The sequence below is a fragment of the Lissotriton helveticus genome, chromosome 3_1 (genome assembly GCF_964261635.1).
Source record: "Lissotriton helveticus chromosome 3_1, aLisHel1.1, whole genome shotgun sequence".
In the NCBI taxonomy this organism is placed as follows: Eukaryota; Metazoa; Chordata; class Amphibia; order Caudata; family Salamandridae; genus Lissotriton; species Lissotriton helveticus.
Window position 1 is genome coordinate 875,373,292 of NC_136061.1, and position 25,755 is coordinate 875,399,046.

Consider the following 25,755-nt stretch of genomic DNA (forward strand, 5'->3'; position numbering starts at 1 on the left):
ACCAATTACCTTTCAAGATACACTTTGCATTTGCGCTGACTAAGTAATATTAGGCAAATCCCTGAGCCTGAGGCTCAGATCCTGCACTCGTCACCAGTTTTTTTTTGTGGAGTTTTATATAGCGCAAACTAGACCCGAAGGTATCAGTATGGTTTAAATGAGTGCCAGTTACTTTACAGATGGACACATTAATTTTTTTAGGCACAGGTAGATTAGGTGATTTGCCCAGAATCCCAGAATGTTGAGCGTTCCTTGCCTAGACTCGTACCCGGCTCCCCAACTCAGAGGTAGACTGCCCTCTCCATTAGACCACATTCTCTCCCAGTTGTAGCATCATCCCCAGGATCATGCAAATAAATACACCACACACGGAGCTCTGTATTGTATGTCTTTATTCCTCAGCATATGATCTCACTATGTTCTCTGATTACGTCATAACCATTAATAACCACACCTTAACACAGCCCAACACGTTACGTGCTTCCTCCATTGAGTACGCCCAGAACTGCAAATGTCCTACCACACATAGGGGGAGATTTACTACAATTTTACACCATATTTGTGTCACAAAAGGGATGCATATTGGTGCAAACTCTTTCTTTTCTGATTTACTTTTCAGTGTTACACTTGTTTAGCGTTGGAAATAACGTAAAGGTAACGCAAAGCAGCACATAGCGCTGCTTTGCATTACTTAGCGGCAAGGGGGCATACCATGGGTGGAGCACAGGTGTTCCCATGCGACCACCGAAGGTTTCTGACTCTAAGCCCAATTTACTAAATAAAGAAGACATGGTTTAGTGTCAGAAAACTGCGCCCTTTTGAAGTAGGCGCACAGAAGGAGAAATGCTTTAATTTCTCCTTCTTTTTCCAACTTTGTACATGTGCTGCACTGTACCGCACACATCCAATGGTAATGGTTTAAGTCAGTCTATGAATAGTATTTTGTACTGGATGGGTACCCTTCCAATACAAAACCTATGCTAGACCATGGAGCAAACGTGCCTCTGTGGTGCACAGAAGCTGATTTCAGTGCTGACGCTAGGGAAAGGGGAAAAGAATGTCATATTTCAGTAAATTTGGCACTCTCCTCCTCTCTCCTATTCATGAAGTGTAGCATTTGCGGCTGCTGCACTGTGCTGCGTGAAAAAGTGACAAATCTGTCCCAAGTCTCACCACACTACATAGATCAAATATAAAACATAGTGACAAAGAGAGAGGACGTACAGAAAGAGCAAACGGATATGGATAATAACTTGTTTCTGTACTTTGACCTATAGTATTCTAGCAAAAAAATGTTCTAAAAAAATTGAGACTCTTCAGAGATAACAGCTATTGCAGGCCTTTAAAAGCCCTCCTTCAAGCTGTCTCTTCAAAATACATCAAGCACCTAGGATTTGTATTAAAGAATGAAGGAAGTCACAAAAATATGGTTTTACTCCTTGGTGTTGAAAGAGCTAGTGCAGGATTCTGCCACCAAATTAAGGCTTAAGACTAGTTCCTGTAGAACTGGACAAACGCACTGGTAAATCATTTTTAAGCAATCATGCAAGGTTAAGAAGCAATCAAATCAACTCGTCCATGGATTAATGAATCTGGGTGGCACAAAGGCAATCGGTTGGAATCAGTATGTGAAACCTAAAGGTAACTATCCAACACAGTGGTGATTTATGGCAAAATATAGTCTCACAGACTGAAAATCATGATCCATGTTGGCGCATGAGTTGTAAAGAACAAAATAGAAGCATTAGTAATAAAGATTAGTATGAGAGCATCCCAGAGGACCCATGTGCATCTCTTGATACACTAATTGTGATGAAGGTATAAGTGCTACTGGCGGGACAACCTACATACTAATAATCAATTGCATTTATTCGATGTTGATATAAGTTCAATTTGAACTATGTCTGTGAATACTAAGGTAATTTTAATGGGGCACTTTAATATGCAACTGAATCCATTCAATGAGGATATTGCTCAGGCCGATATGTTAGCTGCATATGGATGCCACAGGCAGTCTTTCTAAAATGTGCAACATCTAGCTTGACGTTTCAAATCAAAAGTGTATGACAGACTGGAACTTCATCTGCCTTAATGGTTGCTGTGTGACAGCTGCTCCAGCATCTAAAAAATGTAGCTCAGGACAACAGAAATGCCCTATAAATGACCCCATTTCTGCCAGTGACTATTGGCCTGTACCAGCTGGGCTAAACTTGAAAATAAGAAAGGTGCTACAGCTGCAAATTACGTACCCAAAGAGACTGACAACTAGAACCAATGAGAAGCATCTTGAATTATTAACTCAGAGCGAAATTAGGTTGGATGCTGGACAATTGACAATGAAGCAATACTAAACACTTAAATGGTAGAAATAATGAGAGAATCCAAAATGAAAGTCTTAGATCTACAAGACCTACTAAGGCAGCAATATGGTTTGATCACTACCACATTGTAAAAAAGAAGATGAGAAAACTGAGACAAAGCAATCGCACAAAATGGAATACTAGGCCATACAATACCTGTCGAGTGATACAGGTCGAATATATTTCCCGGATTAAAAGGAATAATGAGAATTATTAGAAGACAAAATGTGAGTGAAATCTTAAGAGTGATAGCCTCAAAGAATATGTGCAATGTTTGGAGACTGATCCAGAAAAAAGTGAATGGTAGATTTGTGTACTCGTATATCCATTGTCCCTGAAGAAAGTTGGGTCACATTTGTGAGTGAAGTTTTAGGAGGGTAGTAACAAGTCTAGTCAGAAAGACACATACATAGTAGAAGAGGGCTTATTGACATACGTATCTTCAAGTTTGCTAAAAAAAAAGAATAATAATTTAACAAGTACTACAGGCCCTGATGATCTACCCGCAATAATAATTAAAATTAATGTAGAGTGTTGAGCAATGATATTTAAGCCTGCTATCCAGTGGTTCACAAAATATGGGCGCTTTCTTAACAGCTGGAAAGGTTGAATTTTAAAGCTCATTTTAAAGACAAATGACTCGTTTGTTCCGTAAAAAAGAACTTGATCAGTCTGATAGATGCTAGGGCAAAAATCTATGCCAAAGCATTACTCCAATATATGAAAGACTAGAATGATTCAAATAACATAATTCCCACTGAGCAGAGAGGGTTTAAAAAAGGTCACTCAACAATTGACCACTGCTTTAACCTCTGGTCTGTGGCCCAGAAAACAAGCAAAACTTGGAGCAATCTATATTATATATGAGACTTTTGCTCAACGTTCGACCTTGTAAATCTCAAGACCTTCTGGTATAAGCTAGAAAGCATGAAGATACCAAGGAGGCTTCTAATGGTCTTAAAAGAGCTACATGATGGTAACTGGGCAAGGATTGGAATAGATAGAAGTGCATCCCTGTCATGCGAAATACCATTAGAGAATGGACTCCATCAAGGGTCTGTGCTGGTCCCTACTCTTTTTGTATTCTACCTCGTGGACTTCCAAGTAACTCTACAGAATACCTCGTCTTTTCACCTGAAATGGAGGTCCTAATGTTTCCTTTTACTGCATGCCAATGACCTTGCCCTACTGGACATTGCACTTTTAGTAAATATGAGGTTTTCAGGTGCTAATGAATATGGATAAAACAAAAATACTGGCGCTTCGGCAACAAAAGTAAACCTTTCACGTGGTCAATTGGCACACAAGCGGTTGTGATATTTTATAGTAAACTAACTTAGAAATTACACTTAGAAACTAAAATCTGTGCTTCTACCACACTAGGAGGGCTAAAGTAATTTAAAGGGACTATGGTGGTGGTCCAAACCAGTGTTGATAACATATAATGCAATGGTTCCCCCTCAAATGCTGCATGGGCCAGAAATACAATTCTGTGACTTGGGACAAAAGTGGACTGGGAGAAGACAGAAGGGTGCTGCCTTAAAACTCTTTTGGTTCTCGAATTTTTCGATGGTTCAAGCAATAAGGATGGAAGCCCAATTGAATTCATGGAATTGCATTGCAAACATTCTTAGTATTTGTTTTCCAGACAGACTGTTAAATGTCCCAATATTAAAAGTCACAAGTTACAGTACAAATTAAATAATTTTTAGTGGGCAAGAAGGGAAGGCCTAGGGCATATCGCCAGCTGTTTTAAATTGGCGAATTTTTATATTGAGGAATCCCCGCTTTCTTCTAGGAATGAATAAAATGGCAAAGGTTTAGCAGAGTAAAGGGACCAGGGGGCAGATGTATCAAGGTTTTTTTTTGTCGCAAACACTGCGATTTGCAAAATAGCAGCGTTTGCGACAAAAAAAACGGGATTTGGAATGTATCATGCAAAAAGCCTCGCAATATTAAGGAATCGCAAATTTTGCGATTCCTTATTATTGCGTAAGCATTTAAGAAATCGCAAATTGCAATTTCTTAAATGCAATGTGTTAAGCATTTCAGTTTTGCGACTTTTGACTAAGAAATCACAATTACCACCAACTTGTAGTTGGTGGTAATTTGTGAATTCTTTTACAAATGCACTTTTTGCATTTTGTAAAGGTGCCATGTGACGCTCATACATGCCCTTAGGGAATGTATGTGCGCCATATGCGCACACATGTCGATTTCAAGGGTGCAGCAGGGTGTCCTTGAGACACACCTGCACCCTTGAAATTATTCTCAATTTGCGATTAGCAAATTACGAATCGCAAATTGAGATTAATTTCACATTCATTCCTATGGGCCTCCTGGCCCATAGAAATGAATGGGAAATTGTTCCTTAATTGCGATTAGCAATTTGCTAATCGCAATTAAGGAATTTTAAGAAATCGCTAAAAAATTGAGAATTTCTACATACGTACCATTTTGCAATTCTCAAATAGCGATTCCTTAAAAATCGCTATTTGAGAATCGCAAAAGGGTGTCTTGATACATCTACTCCCAGGACTTTAGCTATTTTTCCTTGAGGATATCCACTATAAATTCGAGACTTTATTGGGAAAATTTTACCCCATTTCTGTTCCTAATGGAGTTAAACAGTCCAGCAATCCGTAATGTTTTAATAAAATTTAGAATACGGCTAAATCTGCTCTATACCATGGAAATGGATTGTCCCAATTTTTTTAGACAAGGACAGGAATTGTAGTTGTGTCCTAAGGGTGCAATTTTCAAGGATAAAAGTTTTGTATGATTGTTTACACTTTTTAGCACTAAGGCATTGGTTATTAAAACCGTCACTAATTAAATATGCGATTACGGTATGAAGAGATGGGGACACTAGAGGGCCCGCAGCAAGATGACTGCGCTTCAGTGCAGCTCTGCCCGGCTGATCCACGATCCGAAAAATATCCTCTGAGAATCGTGGCATCAAGCTACCAAACCTTACAGGATCGAAAGGCTCATCATCCCTGAACATATTGGTGCCACAGAGAGCCGATACTGTTGCTGCAGAGCCGGGAGAATCCACATGGTTAGGCCCGGACGGCAAGGGCGCAAGATGGTGGTGGCCGCATTGCTGTTCTGAACTGTGTTGCAGCACAGCTCCGCTTTGATCCTGAGGCGAAAGACAACAGCTGCCAAATGGTGGGAAGCCAACAGCAGTACTTCTGATTGCCCGTGCTACACAAGCTCATGGTGAGCCGAGCTGCTGCCAATTCGCCCGGAGGGAGCCTGGCAGTTTGGGGATGACGGAGTGGGCCCTGGCAGAGGATTGCAGATGTGAGGCGATCCAGTGATGGAAGCGGAACCTGGTACGGGCCCTGCACATTGCTGTGGACTGATCGAGTCGCCGCTACTGCCTGCGGTGAGTGTGGTAGCTGCCTTACCTGGGCCTGCAGCTGTGGAGGTGGGTGTGGGTCTTAGTGTCGGGCCGCGACCTACAAGCTGCGGCAGGTGGGATCGCATGGATATCGCTTGGGCCTGCGAGTGCCTGCTGATGGTCTGGATCGTGTCCCGTGCTGAGTGGGCACCAAAGTGGCTGTGTGACACTGTTATGTTTTAAATATTGCCCTGACCACACAGAGACTCCACCATCTGTGAGACGCTCACATAGCAAAGTCTATATCATCTGCTGGCCTGGTGAGTGAGCGATATTGGGGTGCCGTGGAGACTTGGCAGGCGCCTGGTAAACTGTACTCTGCGGGCTCTGTGGGCCATTACCCTGTATAAACTTGCATTGCACCTTCACGCTGGAGTGACTCCGGTTAGCGGCTCCTCGACACTGCATTGTCAATAGATGCACTGCATTCAGCCTGGGCTCCTCTGCAACTTGCTAGGTCATGAAGCTGCTGCACGCCATTATTTTACTGTAATTGGATGGCGGTTGTGAATTTGCTTAGCCTTTTTCCACTGTGATGCCAGCTGAAGTGCAGGGGACTGCTTCTATAGAAGTGCACATCTGCTCTCAAAGCTTCTACCGTCTCTGCTTGCCCGGCGTGGTCATGGCATTGGGGTGACGGGTGCCTGATGTCTGGTGCCTGCATGCCCTGTTGGTCACTGAGGGGCCACCTGGGTATTCATCCTCACATTGGAGTGGTCTCTGGGAGGGATTCTTCCATATTGCGCGGACACTGCTCTTGCTGGCCAATCGTCAGGGATATAGCTGGCACTTGGACCCATCTGATATCGATTATCCTTTGGGACTGTTCCACGCCACCCCCAGTACATCCTTAGCTGGCTGCTGCATCCTTGCATTGCTTCTTTTCGACATGGGGAAACCTGATTAATCACAACCTTGCCTCACGTTTGAGGCGCGCAAAACTGGCAGAGCTCAGAATAAGGCAGCCTCCGACTCAGAGGCGGACGCCCCAGGGGATGGTATCTCCACGCTAGAAAAGATGCTCATGGCCATGCAGCGAAGTATTAAAGCTATTGAGGGGACGATGTCGGCCCTAAATCACAGACTTGACCATATGTCTGCTCAGCTAGAAAAGCAGAATACGAGGATAGGGGAAGTAGAGCAGTCGGTCTCCGCCACTGAGAATGGTCTTGGCGTAGTATCGGGCAAAACACTCAACATGGAGAAAGTGCTGGAATGATCCAGGCCAAAAATGAGGACTTAGAAGCCCAGTTGTGCGTAACAACATACGAATTACAGGCCTGCCGGAATTCACTAACACTGGTAAGATGGAGACCTTCATTGAGAACCTGCTCAAAGAAATTTTTATCCCGGAAAACTTGTCTACTATGTTTATTGTTGAGCGGGCACATTGTTCCCTTGCAGTGAGGTCAGTCCCGGGAGCTCCCCTGCCCTATATTTGCTAGGCTCTTAAATAATAGGGATTGTGATACTATACTATGCCTGGCACAAGAAAAGGGCACCATTGACCATCAGGGGAGTGCATTGTCCTTTTTTCCTGACTTTATGCTGGCTGTCCAGGCGGCATGGAGGACGTTTGGCATGGTCAAAAAAATTCCTCCCATCTGAAGGCGTGCCATATGCCATGCTGAGCCCGGCCCACCTAAAAATTGCCCATGATGGATGATTTTTACCACCCCGAAGGCGGCGATGAAGCACACCAAGAAACTGAAAAGGAGGCGCTCTGAGACTCCAGTTGACTCTGGGGATGATGAACAGTAGGGTGGGTGGGTGATGTTATCAAGTGTGCATACCTGCTTTTTTCACCGGGCTGCTGTCCTTAGTACAAGATGTAAACTATGAGGATGCCATATCTTATTTTGGGTAATGGGATGACCATTACATGTTAGAGTCCTTGATGAGTTAAGTGTATTGTTTTGCTTATAATACCTTAGAATAGATATTAGATTTGATCAGCCACCTCCTGCATTGTGGGAGGCCAGTAGCACTCTGCGTTCCCCACATGGGAGTTCCCATCACATTGCAAACTAGATGTTGTTCATGTTGGGGATTGTTTTCTCAGGGATGGGATGGCTTTGGCACGTTGGGGCCACTGAAGTGGGAGGAGGGTATGGGGGAGGGAAGGGTGGCACTCTTATGGTACATCATTGCTGCACCCTTACGGCTTGTCCTTAGTGTTGAACCTTACACTATTACTTCAAGTTGCTACTGCATATCCATGGGTGGTAACATAAAGTTCCTCACGTGGAACGTGCATGGCTTAAATAGTCCCAAGAAAATACGCTCTGTTTTGGCACACTTGGACAGACTGAACGTCCAGGTGGTGTTCTTGCAAGAAATACATATCTTTTAATAGCACTGGGCCGGGGTGATGGTGGCTTCCTCTTATGCCTCCTATGCTAGGGGAGTGATGAATCTTGTTAAACGAGGGGTCCCATTTACTGTATCTAATACGGAAACTGATGCACAGGGCAGGGTAGCATTTGTCCATGGTAAACTTGGTGGTGTGAGAGTCCTCATGGTTAATGTATATGGCCCGAACGTCGACGACCATTCCTATTTTGCGGATGTCTGGCGCTGTATTTCAAAGTTTGGTCCTGCTGAATTACTATGGGGGGTGATTTTAATACCTGCCTGGATGCATAATTGAACAGACTGGGAAGCGGGCAGTGCGACACAGACAGGCAACTGATGCTCTACTAGGGCTACTGGATGCACGTGTTATTCATGATAGTTGGTGCCTGCGGCATCCCGGGACACGTGAAAGTGCATTTGTTTCCAGGGTGCATGGCACATGGTCCCGCTATGACTATTGGCTCCTCTCAGAGATTGCTTGCACCTGGGTCATAGATGTTAACCACTTGGCCAAAACACTGTCAGATCATTCCCCCGGGCTGCTGGTGATGCAGGTCCCCGCCTCTGAGCGCCCCCCTTTCCTGTGGCATCTACAGCAGTCCTCGCTTACTGAACAGGTGTTCAAATTTACGGTGGGCGCAGCGATTTCTAATTTTTTTAAAGAAAATGAGGGCTCAGTAGACAGCGCTGGAGTCCTTTCGGAAACCTTTAAAGTCACTATCTAGGGGTCTGCATGGGAGGGCAGGCAGAAGTCCTGAAGGATCTGAGTTGCAGGATTTATAAACTACCTGGGGATATCTCTTCTCTAGAGTGCGAATATGCCCAAAACCCTGACCCAGAAAAACTGGCCGCTCTACATGATTTGGTAACAGAGCATAACGAAACGGTTGATCAAGAGATGGCACACAGGTCTCTGTGCTGCACTGCCCGCTACTATGGGGAGGGAGGGCGGCCCAGCCACTCGCTTGCTCATAAGCTGGCTGGACCCAGTAGGCTGGACTACATCACTGAGATTTTATATGTTGAGGGGGTAGCGCACTATCATACTCCTGAAATTAGCAGGGTGGTGCTTGACTTCTACTCCAAACTATATGGGGACCGAGCAGAGGTGTCGGTGGCAGACATAAATGCATATCTAGATGATATTGCACTGGGGTGACTGTCTGCGGACCAACATGAATATGTCCCGCAGTCCTTTGATGTTGAAGATGTCAAATTGGCTATTATGTCCCTTCCCACATGTAAGGCGGCTGGCCTGGACAGACTCCCAAGTGAGTTTTATAAGGTCGACGATCTCATGCCCAGGCTCTTGGATGTATTTGCGGAGGCGTATGACAAGGGACTGCTCCCTCCCACATTGAAAGAGGCACTCATTGTTATGCTTCTGAAGCCCGATAAGGTTGCAAATAAGTGTGACTCTTACCGCCATCTCTCAATCATTAGTATTCCCACTTGTGTCATCAGGCTGCACCAGGGCTGTAGAAAAGCACAGCCGGTGCCCCGCAGCGCGGGACGTGCTTCTATTGAGCCTTGGAACCTACCTCTGATTTGCCGCAGGGGACGTGATGTTTGCTGTCTATCCGTCGTGAGGAACACGACATTCAAGCCCTCCACAGAGCCGTGAGGGGAACGGCTGACGACCTACCTTCACCAGGGCCAAACTACATTTCCCATCCGCCCGAGCACAGGCGCATGCCACTGGTGTCATCAGTCTGCGCCAGGGCTGTAGAAAAGTACAGCTGGTGCCCTGCAGTGCAGGACGCGCGCAGGCAGAACCCGAGCTAAGGGCGTGCCCGTCCTTACCCATCAGGGGCCGGAAGAGGCTGGGCTGGGACATTCCTCTTGAATCTTTGTCTTCATACGTGTATATGAATTGGACATCATTTATGTGCCCCAGGTACTTTAAGAAAGCCCAGTAACTATCTGTCCACATATAGAGACATGCCAATGAGGGGGTTTGGTACCGTTGACTCTAATGTGGACCTTAGCCCTATTGGTATGTAAACGTGATTTTAAATACTGTTTTAGTTAGTATCTGAGACCAGTTTTATTTATTTATTGATTTATTTATTTTTCTTAATTACGTGGTACTTTTGACTTTTTTCTGAAGCCCCTATTTTATTGAAGTCTGTATATTGAATCTTCAATCTTAGCGTATTTTGCACATTTACACATTTGGTATCTCATTGCTGTCTTGATGACATTTTCTCTAACATAACCCAGTCCAGGCGTTTTTTGCACATTTTGGCATTTTGTTGCTGCCACATTGGCATTCTACCCTTTATCTACCGTAATTTGCACATATTCCTGCTCCGTGTTGTTGTATTATTGGCACTATCTTCATTTTTCCCTTTACCCTGGCGAACTTTGTACACTGTAAAATGTAGCTGTCATTATTGCACAGGCATCTTTTATATTGGATGTATAATTTATTCCCAAAAAGCAGTAATAGTCATTGTGTTGCTTGCCAGTAATTTGCTTGTATCTGCTGGGCCTTCCAATATATTTTGACAATAGAGCTACTGGTAGCTCGAATTGATACTTGCACTGTCTGGGCGACACAGGTGGCATATCTGCTAAGTTGACCGGGGTTGGATATAGTACAGGTTCAACATAATGGGAAAAAGAAAGAATGTTTCCACCTCCTATACTAATATAGAAACAGGAGGCCGAGGTGGACAACAATCACTAATGACATACTTAAAGGATGCCATGGGAGCAATCGAGTAACAAATAATCGCTGTTGAAGAGACATTATCACAGGGCAGAATATCCCTACCTGTAGAATCAAGTAGAGGGGAAGAAGCCCATTACAAACACGGTGATATTACCAACGAAGGGGAAATTAAGACAGGTGCAACAAATGGGTGTATATTGGATGTCTCAGATCACATAGAGGTGACCGATTCTGAACAAGAGATTGAGCCCCCATTTAAAAGATCAAAAAACCCTTTATTAAATAAGGGCAGCCAACACGTGATAGAAGATATAAATACAAACATGGCCACCATGCAGAAAAAGGAAAGCTATTAGTAAGATAATAAAGACTACAGAGAATAAGAAACAGGTGGGAGATGGGTTTGACAAAACTGGATATGCTTTAGATGAATACAGAAAAGAATCAGTTAATATAACAAAAATATTGGATAAGCTGTACACTTTTGTAACAGGTTCACTGGGAAAACTTTTTGAAAAAGTTGAGGTGATTGAGACGTAACTGAAATATAACTACCCGCATAGGTATAATGCCAGTATAAGTCGATCATCCTTATCTGGTAGCCCATCTCAGCCACTAAATCCGGTTATTACCTGTGTAAATGGCGCTGTAAATCATGATGCACCGGTAAAGAATGATAACACCAATAACAACAACATCATGACCAAGCAAGCTACACAGAGCCAGAATCGCAAATGACTAAGGGGTTAGAGGAGAGACAAAGAGCAGAGAAGGTTACATCTAAGACTTATAGTAATACCGGTAGTCACCTTGACCTGCCACCGGCAGTATCACTCTATGTTATTGTGATAGCAATGTCCCGCCCCTACCTGATGCAGATCATGAAACTTGGGAAACCCTATGAAACAGATCACTTGCATGGTTAGGAAAAAAAACTGGCTTGGATGATGCTCTTTTTTCAAATTTTAAAATGGCTCGATGTGTAAGCTGGGTAGGAAATAGAAGGAAAATGGCGGCAGGGGATTGTATCGTTTTAACGTTTAAAGATCCCAGATTTATTCATGGAATATTGACAAGGATAGGAAAAACCCATATTAATGAGAAAGAAATGTGTAATTCCATTGTTTTTTTTTCTATGCTTATCCAAATTCTCAAAGACAGTGTACCTACCCTGGGCCTAATTATAGAGCCAGGTGGAATCCTTTTAATGTGGCAGTACAAAATAGATTTGAACCTTTATTATCACTAGGGAACGTTGACTGACTAACTCCCCAAGACCTTAGAGGGGGCAGCAAGGATAATATGCTAATTAACAGCCTTCATCTGGCAACGTGGGTAGAGATTAAGGTAACAGATATGTCTGTATCACAACATGGTAAGAATATTAATGTGAATGACTCTCTGGAGAGTAATATAATGATTGGCCCCCAGCCACATTCCCTATTTAATAAAAATCAACAAGAAAAAGTAGAACTAGAAACCGTGAGCCTTGCAAAGGAACAACTTAAAAATACTATTTCTAAAGTTAACACAAATAACTTAAATATAGAGCCATCTGGAAGGCCACAGTTATCAGGGAAACAACAATGTAAATTATTGTTCTGGAACATTGCTGGGCTGGCTGCAAAAATACAGGACCCGGCATGGTTGAAGGTTGTGAATGATCATTTGATAACCTGCTTACAAGAGACCTGACAAATTAGTGAGCTGCACATGGCGGGGTTCCAGACCTACCATACTCCACCTCTTCCTAGCAATTCTGGCAGACCCAAGGAGGCCTATGTACTTATATTTCAAATTTGTTAAGTATCGATAAATCAAAGTTTGTTAAAAATAATGATTTTTACCAGATTGTGGAGTTACAGCTGAAAGGAGACGGTTGTTTGATAATTATTAATTTTTATAATAATGTACCAAAAGATATGATATTGAGTGTTCTGACCCAACTACAAAGGGATCTGAGGAAACTTCAAAAGAGGTCCAAAGGGAATTGTGCTTCATATGGGGTGGGGATTTTAACTGGTATTTGTGTAGGCACTATCAGAGTGGTATATGTGGTCTAGGGGAGGAAACACATGGAACTGTACCCCATTTTACACACTCCTCTGTGGGAGATATGTTAAACGAAATTATGTTTGAATTCAATCTAGATTATGCAAATTAATTATGTATTTCCCCAGTAGATTTAAAGCCCACATATATAGGGGGAGGATGTAATACAACGATTGATTTTGTCTTATTATAAAAAAAAAAAAATTTATAAGGATTTTGACATTTTTGACATTTTGTAATGTGGCCAGCGATCATTACCCTAATAGTGTCTGCCTTGAACTTGAGAATTGCACCCTCAATGGAATGGGAAAAGTGGGTATTTTGTATAACCAGGAAATATATTTATCGAGTACAAATAGTTATACATTGAAAAGGAAGAAGGTTGATCTCACCGCCTTCCTGGGGCAGCTTGTAAAGGAAACACAGGAGGATTTTAATGTGTGTTTAGCTGAGGAGAATAAGGATACAGACGTGATAGAAGCCTTTTTGAATATTTCAGCTAAAATTAAAGAAATCCTTACGGTCAAACAGAAGTCGACAATGAACAAAAGACGGGGGTAGTTTGATCACGAATGTAGTAAAGCACACAAGAATTTTAAAAAAATCCCTGAAAAAGACGCGTAGAAATAGAGAAGAGCTAAGAGACTCCAGACTGCTCTATAAACAGGCAAAAAGAAAAAAAGAAGGTTAAAATTGCAAGAGCAAGGTATGGCAAGATTTACACGAAGCATATATAAAGAAAGACAATATTAAGTTTTGGAAGATAGTAAATTCCCTTTACCTCTCTGAGAAGGATTGTGATAATATGGATATAGCCATCACAGAAGATAGCTGGATTCATTATTTTAGTGGTCTAAATAATGACGGCATGAATCTAGTAGAAAATGAGATAGAGAGGGAGATATCCCAAGGTAATGAGGTGCATGGTATTTTTGAGAAGAATGAGGGGATATCTGTATACCCTCTTGATATCAGCTTTACCCTGGATGAGATAGTCTGTGCAATATGAAATAGTGCACCGGGTAAGGCCCCAGGGCAGGACGGTGTCCCAGTTGACGTGTATGGGTCAAATACCAACAAATGGGCACCACTTATAATGAATGTTTTAAACAGGCGCTGTCATATTGTTTTTATAAAGTCCTGGTCAGATGCTATTTTAATACCCAATTTTAAAAAGGGAAACCGTGATGACCCTAAATGCTATCGCCCTATATCTTTGCTAGATTCTTTTTTAAAGGTGGTGGGGAGGGTAATTTTAAACAAATTACAATTATGGGCGGAGGAAATGGGTGTGCTATCACGGTTACAATATGGCTTTAGAACTGGACTGGTCACAATTGAGCAAGGCCTGAACCTTAGCCTAATAATTGATAAATATACCAGGGCAAAAAGTGGAAATTTGTTTTTAACCTTCGTAGATTTATCTTCCGCATTTGATTGTCATACACAACAAATTATGGGACACTTTATCTGAGCTAGGAGTAGAAAAAGGCATATTGTTATTTATCGGGAGGCGGGAGCAAGGGTGAGATATGGGATAAATGGGGAGTGTTCGCCCAGATTTGGCATTGGCTAAGGAGTGAAGCAAGGATGTGTCCTTGCCCCGTTCCTTTTCTCATTATATATCAATAGCCTGGGAGAACGATTGGCCGAGCTCCCTTATGACAACCCAATAATAAATAAAAACCTGGCCCCAATAATATTATATGCGGATGACGCAGTTTTTATGTCAAGGACTCAACTAGGTCTCCAGAAAACAGTCACACGTTTTGTTAACTATATGCAGGTGAGGAGGCTTCAAGTGAATGTAAGCAAAACATTTAGTATGAAGTGTGGGAAAAGAACTGCAAAGAAATGCGATATCTTCATTAATGGCCAAAAAATTAAGTGTGTGGAAAAATTCGCCTATTTAGGGATACATTTTGATCAGAAGGGAAATTGGCCAGCTGCAATACTAACACGGAAAACTATGTTCTCAAGAGCTACTGGGGCGCTTATAAGTCTGTCAAGACAATTGGGCTGCCGACCTGTCCCAGAATTGCTAGCAATTTATAAATCGAAATGTGTTTCAACAGCCACATATGGTGCAGGTATATGGGGGTTTACTAATGCACAGTGTGTGCAAAATTGTGAAAACATCTTCCTGCGTTACTTACTAGCAATACCTAGTTCAACTTTCACAAACATTTGCCATTCTGAAGTGGGCATTAAGCATATTGCTGATATTATAAAGATATGCCCCTTATTACTTTGGCACAAGATATGGAACACCCCTGAAGCAGTTTTTAACCAGGATGTGATTATGGACTGTTTAAAACTGGATAATGCGCATCGCATCACATGGCTACGACACATTAAGGACATGGCAGATGAAATTGGGCACCCAGATTTCTTTGTAAACCCGAGTGCATGACAATTATCCCCAGAAAGTCCCTTAAAAAGGATTACCTGTCCCATCTGGAGGAATAGCGGTGGTTAAAGGAGAAAGAAAAACTCTCCGTCATGGATAACCATATTATGCTGACATGCACAGGGATACAGCCATATCTGTCATATGTGACAAGACCCTTTGATCGGATGCTTTTGACTCGCTTTCTCTTAGGTATCGTGCACAGGCTTACCACATTCCCTGAGATGAATGACTGGTCAACCACTTTAGTACCTTGTCCGTGTGACGGTATTTCGGTACAATCAACATTGCATGTAACTCTCTTCTGTAGGTTCTACAAGCTGCAGAGGAGATTTTCTCTACTACCGATTCTAAGGCAGCATGGGTTAAGACAATGTTGAGGTGCATATTTAAAGATACAATGTATGGAAGATGAAATGACAGTGGGGATTGTAGCAAGCTACTTAAAATGTGTGATCAGACTAAGAAAGACAACTAGGATGTAAATTAAGTAAGATTGTAGTTTTTCCCTTCGGGACCCAAATTGTATTGCATTATTTATTTCCAGGTAATGTAATTTTATCTGTGCTTTTATGTTTTTCAAAAATGAAATACGAATAAAGTAATTTGACTTTGACTCTTACCGCCCTCTCTCAATCATTAATATTGACGCCAAAATACTGGCAAAAATGATAGCCAGCAGGCTCCAGCCCCTCATCCCCAACCTGGGCCTTACGGACCAGTCTGGCTTTGTTCCTGCCCATTCAACGGTGCATAACCTACGCACTGTGTTTACCACATTGCATTATTTTGAGGTGGACTTTCAGGCAGCTGCTGGGCTGCTCAACGCAGCAAAAACGTTTGACTCCCTGCTGTGGGAATATATGTTCGCCGTCCTACTTAGGATGGGCTTGCCACCCTTTTTCCTTAAATGGATACAGCTAACATATGAGGCATCTGCAGCACGTTTGGGGGTCAATGGGTGGGTTTCAGATGCTTTCCCTATCAAGCGTGGCATGCGGCAGGCTTGCACCCTGTCGCTGATGCTTTGTGCGCTAGCATTGGAGCCACTTTTAGACAGAGGCCCTTGGGGGTCTCGTTGTACGGCGATGATTGCTTCTGTACGTTCGTGAGCCTGCAACGTTTCTCCCAGAACTGTTACGCGAATATGTCAAATTCAGCAATATTCGGGGCTTGGTATTAACTGGGCAAAATCAACAGTGTTTCCGCTGATGGCACGTACACAGCAGGTGGATCTGGAATTTCCACTGGCATGGTCATCTGATCGTGTGACATATTTAGGGATCTGGCTACAGAGAGATCCTGACATGGTGATTTATGAGAATTATGGTCACGTCCTTACCAAGGTCGCTGATCAGGCAGCAAGATGGGCCAAACTTAGGTGCTCATTAGCAGATCGCATTGCTGTAATTAAGATGACAATATTGCCCAAGCTGGATTATTTGTTTGTTCATATCCCCATCTGCCTCAATATTGCAGTCTTTAATTTGCTTCAGTCAGCACTACTGACCTTCGTATGGGGGAGGCAAGAAGCCTAGATGTAGTGGGGATGTGCTGGTGCTACCATTCGATACAGAAAAGGGGGTGGTGATGAACAGAGTGTCTGAATTAAGCAGACCACTCTTACCCAGTCCAAAGATCAGGGCTTGATCCATCACCGTTATTTATCTCACTGCCCCATCCCAGCTCAGAACCTGGCTATATGCAAATTAGTCTGTCCCTGGCCCAGTGCATCATGGGAACAGGGCAGACCAAACTACCAAGCCAATTCTTCACCAGAAAGGAGACAAGCTACCGGGGACCGGTTTCTGGCATTTCAGCCTCTTCGGCCCGGCTTGCTTGAATCCTGATGGAGCAGTGAGAAAGGGACTCATGTCTGAGTATACCCTGCCACACCTATAGTGGCCAAAAACGATACAGAAAAGGGGGTGGTGATGAACAGAGTGTCTGAATTAAGCAGACCACTCTTACCCAGTCCAAAGATCAGGGCTTGATCCATCACCGTTATTTATCTCACTGCCCCATCCCAGCTCAGAACCTGGCTATATGCAAATTAGTCTGTCCCTGGCCCAGTGCATCATGGGAACAGGGCAGACCAAACTACCAAGCCAATTCTTCACCAGAAAGGAGACAAGCTACCGGGGACCGGTTTCTGGCATTTCAGCCTCTTCGGCCCGGCTTGCTTGAATCCTGATGGAGCAGTGAGAAAGGGACTCATGTCTGAGTATACCCTGCCACACCTATAGTGGCCAAAAACGATACAGAAAAGGGGGTGGTGATGAACAGAGTGTCTGAATTAAGCAGACCACTCTTACCCAGTCCAAAGATCAGGGCTTGATCCATCACCGTTATTTATCTCACTGCCCCATCCCAGCTCAGAACCTGGCTATATGCAAATTAGTCTGTCCCTGGCCCAGTGCATCATGGGAACAGGGCAGACCAAACTACCAAGCCAATTCTTCACCAGAAAGGAGACAAGCTACCGGGGACCGGTTTCTGGCATTTCAGCCTCTTCGGCCCGACTTGCTTGAATCCTGATGGAGCAGTGAGAAAGGGACTCATGTCTGAGTATACCCTGCCACACCTATAGTGGCCAAAAACGATACAGAAAAGGGGGTGGTGATGAACAGAGTGTCTGAATTAAGCAGACCACTCTTACCCAGTCCAAAGATCAGGGCTTGATCCATCACCGTTATTTATCTCACTGCCCCATCCCAGCTCAGAACCTGGCTATATGCAAATTAGTCTGTCCCTGGCCCAGTGCATCATGGGAACAGGGCAGACCAAACTACCAAGCCAATTCTTCACCAGAAAGGAGACAAGCTACCGGGGACCGGTTTCTGGCATTTCAGCCTCTTCGGCCCGGCTTGCTTGAATCCTGATGGAGCAGTGAGAAAGGGACTCATGTCTGAGTATACCCTGCCACACCTATAGTGGCCAAAAACGATACAGAAAAGGGGGTGGTGATGAACAGAGTGTCTGAATTAAGCAGACCACTCTTACCCAGTCCAAAGATCAGGGCTTGATCCATCACCGTTATTTATCTCACTGCCCCATCCCAGCTCAGAACCTGGCTATATGCAAATTAGTCTGTCCCTGGCCCAGTGCATCATGGGAACAGGGCAGACCAAACTACCAAGCCAATTCTTCACCAGAAAGGAGACAAGCTACCGGGGACCGGTTTCTGGCATTTCAGCCTCTTCGGCCCGGCTTGCTTGAATCCTGATGGAGCAGTGAGAAAGGGACTCATGTCTGAGTATACCCTGCCACACCTATAGTGGCCAAAAACGATACAGAAAAGGGGGTGGTGATGAACAGAGTGTCTGAATTAAGCAGACCACTCTTACCCAGTCCAAAGATCAGGGCTTGATCCATCACCGTTATTTATCTCACTGCCCCATCCCAGCTCAGAACCTGGCTATATGCAAATTAGTCTGTCCCTGGCCCAGTGCATCATGGGAACAGGGCAGACCAAACTACCAAGCCAATTCTTCACCAGAAAGGAGACAAGCTACCGGGGACCGGTTTCTGGCATTTCAGCCTCTTCGGCCCGGCTTGCTTGAATCCTGATGGAGCAGTGAGAAAGGGACTCATGTCTGAGTATACCCTGCCACACCTATAGTGGCCAAAAACGATACAGAAAAGGGGGTGGTGATGAACAGAGTGTCTGAATTAAGCAGACCACTCTTACCCAGTCCAAAGATCACGGCTTGATCCATCACCGTTATTTATCTCACTGCCCCATCCCAGCTCAGAACCTGGCTATATGCAAATTAGTCTGTCCCTGGCCCAGTGCATCATGGGAACAGGGCAGACCAAACTACCAAGCCAATTCTTCACCAGAAAGGAGACAAGCTACCGGGGACCGGTTTCTGGCATTTCAGCCTCTTCGGCCCGGCTTGCTTGAATCCTGATGGAGCAGTGAGAAAGGGACTCATGTCTGAGTATACCCTGCCACACCTATAGTGGCCAAAAACGATACAGAAAAGGGGGTGGTGATGAACAGAGTGTCTGAATTAAGCAGACCACTCTTACCCAGTCCAAAGATCAGGGCTTGATCCATCACCGTTATTTATCTCACTGCCCCATCCCAGCTCAGAACCTGGCTATATGCAAATTAGTCTGTCCCTGGCCCAGTGCATCATGGGAACAGGGCAGACCAAACTACCAAGCCAATTCTTCACCAGAAAGGAGACAAGCTACCGGGGACCGGTTTCTGGCATTTCAGCCTCTTCGGCCCGGCTTGCTTGAATCCTGATGGAGCAGTGAGAAAGGGACTCATGTCTGAGTATACCCTGCCACACCTATAGTGGCCAAAAACGATACAGAAAAGGGGGTGGTGATGAACAGAGTGTCTGAATTAAGCAGACCACTCTTACCCAGTCCAAAGATCAGGGCTTGATCCATCACCGTTATTTATCTCACTGCCCCATCCCAGCTCAGAACCTGGCTATATGCAAATTAGTCTGTCCCTGGCCCAGTGCATCATGGGAACAGGGCAGACCAAACTACCAAGCCAATTCTTCACCAGAAAGGAGACAAGCTACCGGGGACCGGTTTCTGGCATTTCAGCCTCTTCGGCCCGGCTTGCTTGAATCCTGATGGAGCAGTGAGAAAGGGACTCATGTCTGAGTATACCCTGCCACACCTATAGTGGCCAAAAACGATACAGAAAAGGGGGTGGTGATGAACAGAGTGTCTGCGTGGAAGGGTATACTCAGATGTGAGTCCCTTGCTCACTGCTCCATCAGGATTCAAGCAAGCCGGGCCGAAGACGCCTGAAATGGCAGAAACCGGTCCCCGGAAGCTTGTTTCCTTCCCAGTGTAAGAATTGGCTTTTGTAGTCTGGTCTGCCCTGTTCCCATGATGCACTGGGCCAGGGACAGACTAATTTGCATACAGCCAGGTTCTGAAACTGGGATGGTGCAATGAGCTAAAAAACGGTGTTGGATCTAGCCCTGATCTCTTGACTGGGTGAGAGTACTCTGCTTAATTCAGAGACTCTGTCCATCACCACCCCTTGTTGTAAATTATTTTGTCCACCCTAAGCGTGGAAGGGTATACTCAGATGTGAGTCCCTTGCTCATTGCACCATCAGGATTCAAGCAAGCCGGGCCGAAGACGCCTGAAATGGCAGAAACCGGTCCCCGGAAGCTTGTTTCCTTCCCAGTGTAAGAATTGGCTTTTGTAGTCTGGTCTGCCCTGTTCCCATGATGCACTGGGCCAGGGACAGACTAATTTGCATACAGCCAGGTTCTGAAACTGGGATGGTGCAATGAGCTAAAAAACGGTGTTGGATCTAGCCCTGATCTCTTGACTGGGTGAGAGTACTCTGCTTAATTCAGAGACTCTGTCCATCACCACCCCTTGTTGTAAATTATTTTGTCCACCCTAAGCGTGGAAGGGTATACTCAGATGTGAGTCCCTTGCTCATTGCACCATCAGGATTCAAGCAAGCCGGGCCGAAGACGCCTGAAATGGCAGAAACCGGTCCCCGGAAGCTTGTTTCCTTCCCAGTGTAAGAATTGGCTTTTGTAGTCTGGTCTGCCCTGTTCCCATGATGCACTGGGCCAGGGACAGACTAATTTGCATACAGCCAGGTTCTGAAACTGGGATGGTGCAATGAGCTAAAAAACGGTGTTGGATCTAGCCCTGATCTCTTGACTGGGTGAGAGTACTCTGCTTAATTCAGAGACTCTGTCCATCACCACCCCTTGTTGTAAATTATTTTGTCCACCCTAAGCGTGGAAGGGTATACTCAGATGTGAGTCCCTTGCTCATTGCACCATCAGGATTCAAGCAAGCCGGGCCGAAGACGCCTGAAATGGCAGAAACCGGTCCCCGGAAGCTTGTTTCCTTCCCAGTGTAAGAATTGGCTTTTGTAGTCTGGTCTGCCCTGTTCCCATGATGCACTGGGCCAGGGACAGACTAATTTGCATACAGCCAGGTTCTGAAACTGGGATGGTGCAATGAGCTAAAAAACGGTGTTGGATCTAGCCCTGATCTCTTGACTGGGTGAGAGTACTCTGCTTAATTCAGAGACTCTGTCCATCACCACCCCTTGTTGTAAATTATTTTGTCCACCCTAAGCGTGGAAGGGTATACTCAGATGTGAGTCCCTTGCTCATTGCACCATCAGGATTCAAGCAAGCCGGGCCGAAGACGCCTGAAATGGCAGAAACCGGTCCCCGGAAGCTTGTTTCCTTCCCAGTGTAAGAATTGGCTTTTGTAGTCTGGTCTGCCCTGTTCCCATGATGCACTGGGCCAGGGACAGACTAATTTGCATACAGCCAGGTTCTGAAACTGGGATGGTGCAATGAGCTAAAAAACGGTGTTGGATCTAGCCCTGATCTCTTGACTGGGTGAGAGTACTCTGCTTAATTCAGAGACTCTGTCCATCACCACCCCTTGTTGTAAATTATTTTGTCCACCCTAAGCGTGGAAGGGTATACTCAGATGTGAGTCCCTTGCTCATTGCACCATCAGGATTCAAGCAAGCCGGGCCGAAGACGCCTGAAATGGCAGAAACCGGTCCCCGGAAGCTTGTTTCCTTCCCAGTGTAAGAATTGGCTTTTGTAGTCTGGTCTGCCCTGTTCCCATGATGCACTGGGCCAGGGACAGACTAATTTGCATACAGCCAGGTTCTGAAACTGGGATGGTGCAATGAGCTAAAAAACGGTGTTGGATCTAGCCCTGATCTCTTGACTGGGTGAGAGTACTCTGCTTAATTCAGAGACTCTGTCCATCACCACCCCTTGTTGTAAATTATTTTGGTGCTACCATTCGAGCGGGTGGTTTTGAAGCTTCCGACATGCAACTTTATTACTTCTGTGTGCAGGCCCAGTTTGCACACTACCGGTATTTTCCTCAGCGGTTCCAACCCCACACTGCAATCAAGGTGGATGCTGTTCTCCCAATGCCCCTTGTAGTGGCAGCCTTGTCTGGCGGTGCGGTGGTCCAAAGACGGAAAACAACCCCACACTTTGCATGGCAAGGGCGTGGAAGATACTTGCGGAACGTGCGCAGTTGCCTTATCTTTATGCCCCAGCTTTACTGCTTGTGATGCATCCAGATATCTCTGCTGCATGAGAGCCGGCTGCCCTGAAAGTATTGGGTGCGGTGGGAATTACACAATTAGGTGACCTATACAAACAGGGACAGTTCAGGCCGCTTTCAGATGTACACAATGGAAATGACCGGGGTATGATGCTGGGGTTAACTTATGTGCGTGTTCGGCAAGTGATTAGAAGTATATAACCGGATTATCCGGCTGAACCTAAAACGCTGGTGGCACTGCAGGCGGTGCAAACAGGAAAGTAACGCCAGGCCTGATCACGAAGTTGTACAATGTGTCCCTCAGGGAAAGGGAACCTCTTGATACACCTTCATATAATAAGTGGGTGGCGATACTAGGGACTACATTGTTGCTGGATGTGTGGAAGTTCTGCTGCACCCTGACTGGTCGCTTGATGGCAAATTGTAATCTCTGCATCATCCACTTTAAGTATTTGCACCAATGATACTATACACCAATTCAACTGAAGCATTTTGGTCTACAGAAGAGTGCCTCCTGTGTGCGGTGTGGGCAGGGTGATGCAGATTTTCTGCATCTTGCATGAGGTTGTGCAGGCATATAGACATTCTGGACTAGGATCACGAATATGCTTATGAATGTTGTGTTGGAGCCTGTGATGTGTGCTCCCGATGTGTGCTTATTAGGCTGGGTAAAGAACCTAAAGCCCTGCAATCGCAGGCTCGTGGCTGTCTCGTCCTTGCTTGCAAAGAGAGCAGTAGCGCAATACTGAGGTGGCTAAAACTACCCCTAGACTAAAAAAGTGGGTCCGGGATTTGCTCTACTGTAAAGAACAATTAGGGATATATGCAGAGGAACTGCGTCAGGCCTCACGCCCCAAAGATTTCCAATAGATACTAGACATTTATGTTTTTGCTGCATTTGACTGTGGGACCAGGTCACTTGTTGAGAAATATCCACCTCTGATGGTATGCTACTTTGGGTTCAAAAGTAACACCTACAGAGCCGTGTGCGGGGAGGGGGAGTGGTGGGTAGAAGTTAAGGGGTGCTGTTTTTATAATATGACAAACTTGCTTGTACTATTTCATGTATATTAATGTTTGCCTTAGTCCTAACCTAGGGGCGTATCTGCTTTTGTTACAAACTGTTCAATAAACACATTTTTTTTAAAAGGTATGAAGAGATGCAATAGGATTTTTATTTGATATAGAATTTTTAAATGTCACATGTGCTGTGGGTACATTTTTAATGTTTTTAACCTCAATGGATGTTTTTAGATGATTTTTAGGGTTATGTATTTTAACTATGTCTGTAATAATATGTATCAATCATTGTTTAAATATTTTGAAATAAATGTATCTGTTACTGCTAGTACTAAAACTACCACTATGACTACTACTGCCACCACTAGAACTGCTACTACACTGCAGCAGTTCTTTTGCCCATTACTCTGGCCGTAGCTCCAACAGACCCTTCGTGATGGCTGTTTGCCTTGCCCACAGTGTAGGAGGATTGCCATCGAACTCCTGAGCCTGGCGTGCGGGACTAGTGCAGCGGGACGCCGGGACTGCGAGGACCAGCATCCTTTGAGAGACCTGCAGCTGGTGACTCTTCCCGCGCTGTCCCCGCCTATTCCAGCCAGCACTTAACAGCTCGCGGCCCCCGCGTCGCGGGAGCCATTCGCAGCAGTTCTTTTGCCCATTACTCTGGCCGTAGCTCCAATGGACCCTTCGTGACGGCTGTTTGCCTTGCCCACAGTGTAGGAGGATTGCCATCGAACTCCTGAGCCTGGCGTGCGGGACTTGTGCAGTGGGACGCCGGGACTGCAAGGACCAGCATCCTTTGACAGACCTGCAGCTGGTGACTCTTCCCGTGCTGTCCCCGCCCACTTCTGTTGTATTTAATCCCGTCCCCTCAACGCATCGCGGGACGCGCGCGGGCGGGCGCCAGGCGAAGCTCAGGCCAAGGGCGGGCCCGTTTGAGCCCGTTCGAGCACGGGTGAGACCGGACCGGGCCACCCCTCTTGGTTCTACACTCCCATCCCATGCCAACCACTTATCCTGGACAAAGGGACCATGGCTACAAGAGAAACCAGGAGTAAATCTACGCTGGGAGGAGCCCATAATACAGGTACCTTGGACAATTACTTTGTGAAAGCTGGCTCCCTCCTAATTGATGAAATCACCATACTGGAGAGGCGAATTTCCCAAGAAATCGAATGGGTAAGAAGGTCCTCTATGGGAACTTTAGCGCATGCTAGAAGCCCTGCTAAAAGTCTGGACATTAACGAGTCGGATTTACGGGACTGTGATGCGAGGGTCTCGCCTAACCTACCTATTGCATCTTCTCACTGTGGGGGTAATGCAATCCTTCCTGTTGGGAAGGACCCAAAGAATACAACTTGGGGAAGAAACATCTGTAGTGGGGACGTTAGAATGTGGGGTACCTCAGGGCTCGGCCCTGTCCCCACTTCTATTTAACCTATACCTGCAACGTCTGATTGCTTCCCTGGCGCGCATGGGCTGCACAGTATTTAACTATGCGGACGACACGCAGCTGTTGCTGAGTGTCGATAACACAATTGCCGCACAACTTCACACCCAGAACATCTTGAGGTACACGGTCCAATGGATGACAGAAAATCTTCTAAAAATTAACCCAGATAAGACTGAGGTATTGGTGATTCCAACTGCCACCTCACCATGGTGTGCCCTCTACTGGCCAGCAGAGTTAGGCCCGGCCCCAAAACCAAGCCTGAATGTAAAGAGCCTGGGGATTAAACTAGATTGCGACCTATCAATGGTCAATCAGATTTCTTCCGTGGTGAGTAGCTGTACCAACATTATCCGACAGCTACGGAAGCTAGTACCTGTCATCTCCCAATCCATGCTACGTTCTATTGTCGCAGCCACCGTGATCTCGAGGATAGACTACGGAAACGCCCTCTACCTTGGCCTGCCAAAAACCCTGACTAATAGGTTACAGGTCATTATGAACGACGCTGCTCGTCTCATTTTTAGACTGCCAAGACGATCCAAAGCATCTCCCCTGCTACAGAGCCTTCATTGGCTCCCTATTAAAGAGCGAGTGGAATTTAAAAATCTGTGCATAGCCCACAAAGCAATTTATGGTTTGGCGCCTGCATACATCAAAGACCGCATGGTGGTGTACAGTCCAATGAGAACTCTTAGATCTTCAGACTCTCAACTATTGGTCTGCCCCCGGTACAAACTTGTTACCAAGGGAGGAAGAGCCTTCTCTGTGCTAGTTCCTCAGCTATGGAACACACTACCTGAGTCGCTGCGCAGGGAAGAGAACCTCCTACGCTTTAGGAAGGGTTTAAAAACACTATTGTTTAGGAGGTCTATGAATGCTATTTAGACTAGTGGATGCCTTTTTCTGTATTGCCAAGTTGTTGTTTGTATCATTTATTTCCGAGCGCCTAGAGACCTGTAGGTG

At 45.2% G+C, this 25,755-nt stretch overlaps 1 long non-coding RNA gene across 1 annotated transcript in view; it reads left to right on the top strand.

Annotated features, from left to right (window-relative positions):
• Positions 1-9,919: 9,919 nt before the first annotated feature.
• LOC144824772 (uncharacterized) overlaps positions 9,920-25,755 on the top strand; it is a 62,306-nt gene continuing 46,470 nt past the window's right edge. Inside the window, exon 1 of the long non-coding RNA XR_013609108.1 lies at positions 9,920-10,120. This is a non-coding gene — a long non-coding RNA (uncharacterized LOC144824772). The remainder of the gene's footprint in view (positions 10,121-25,755) is intronic.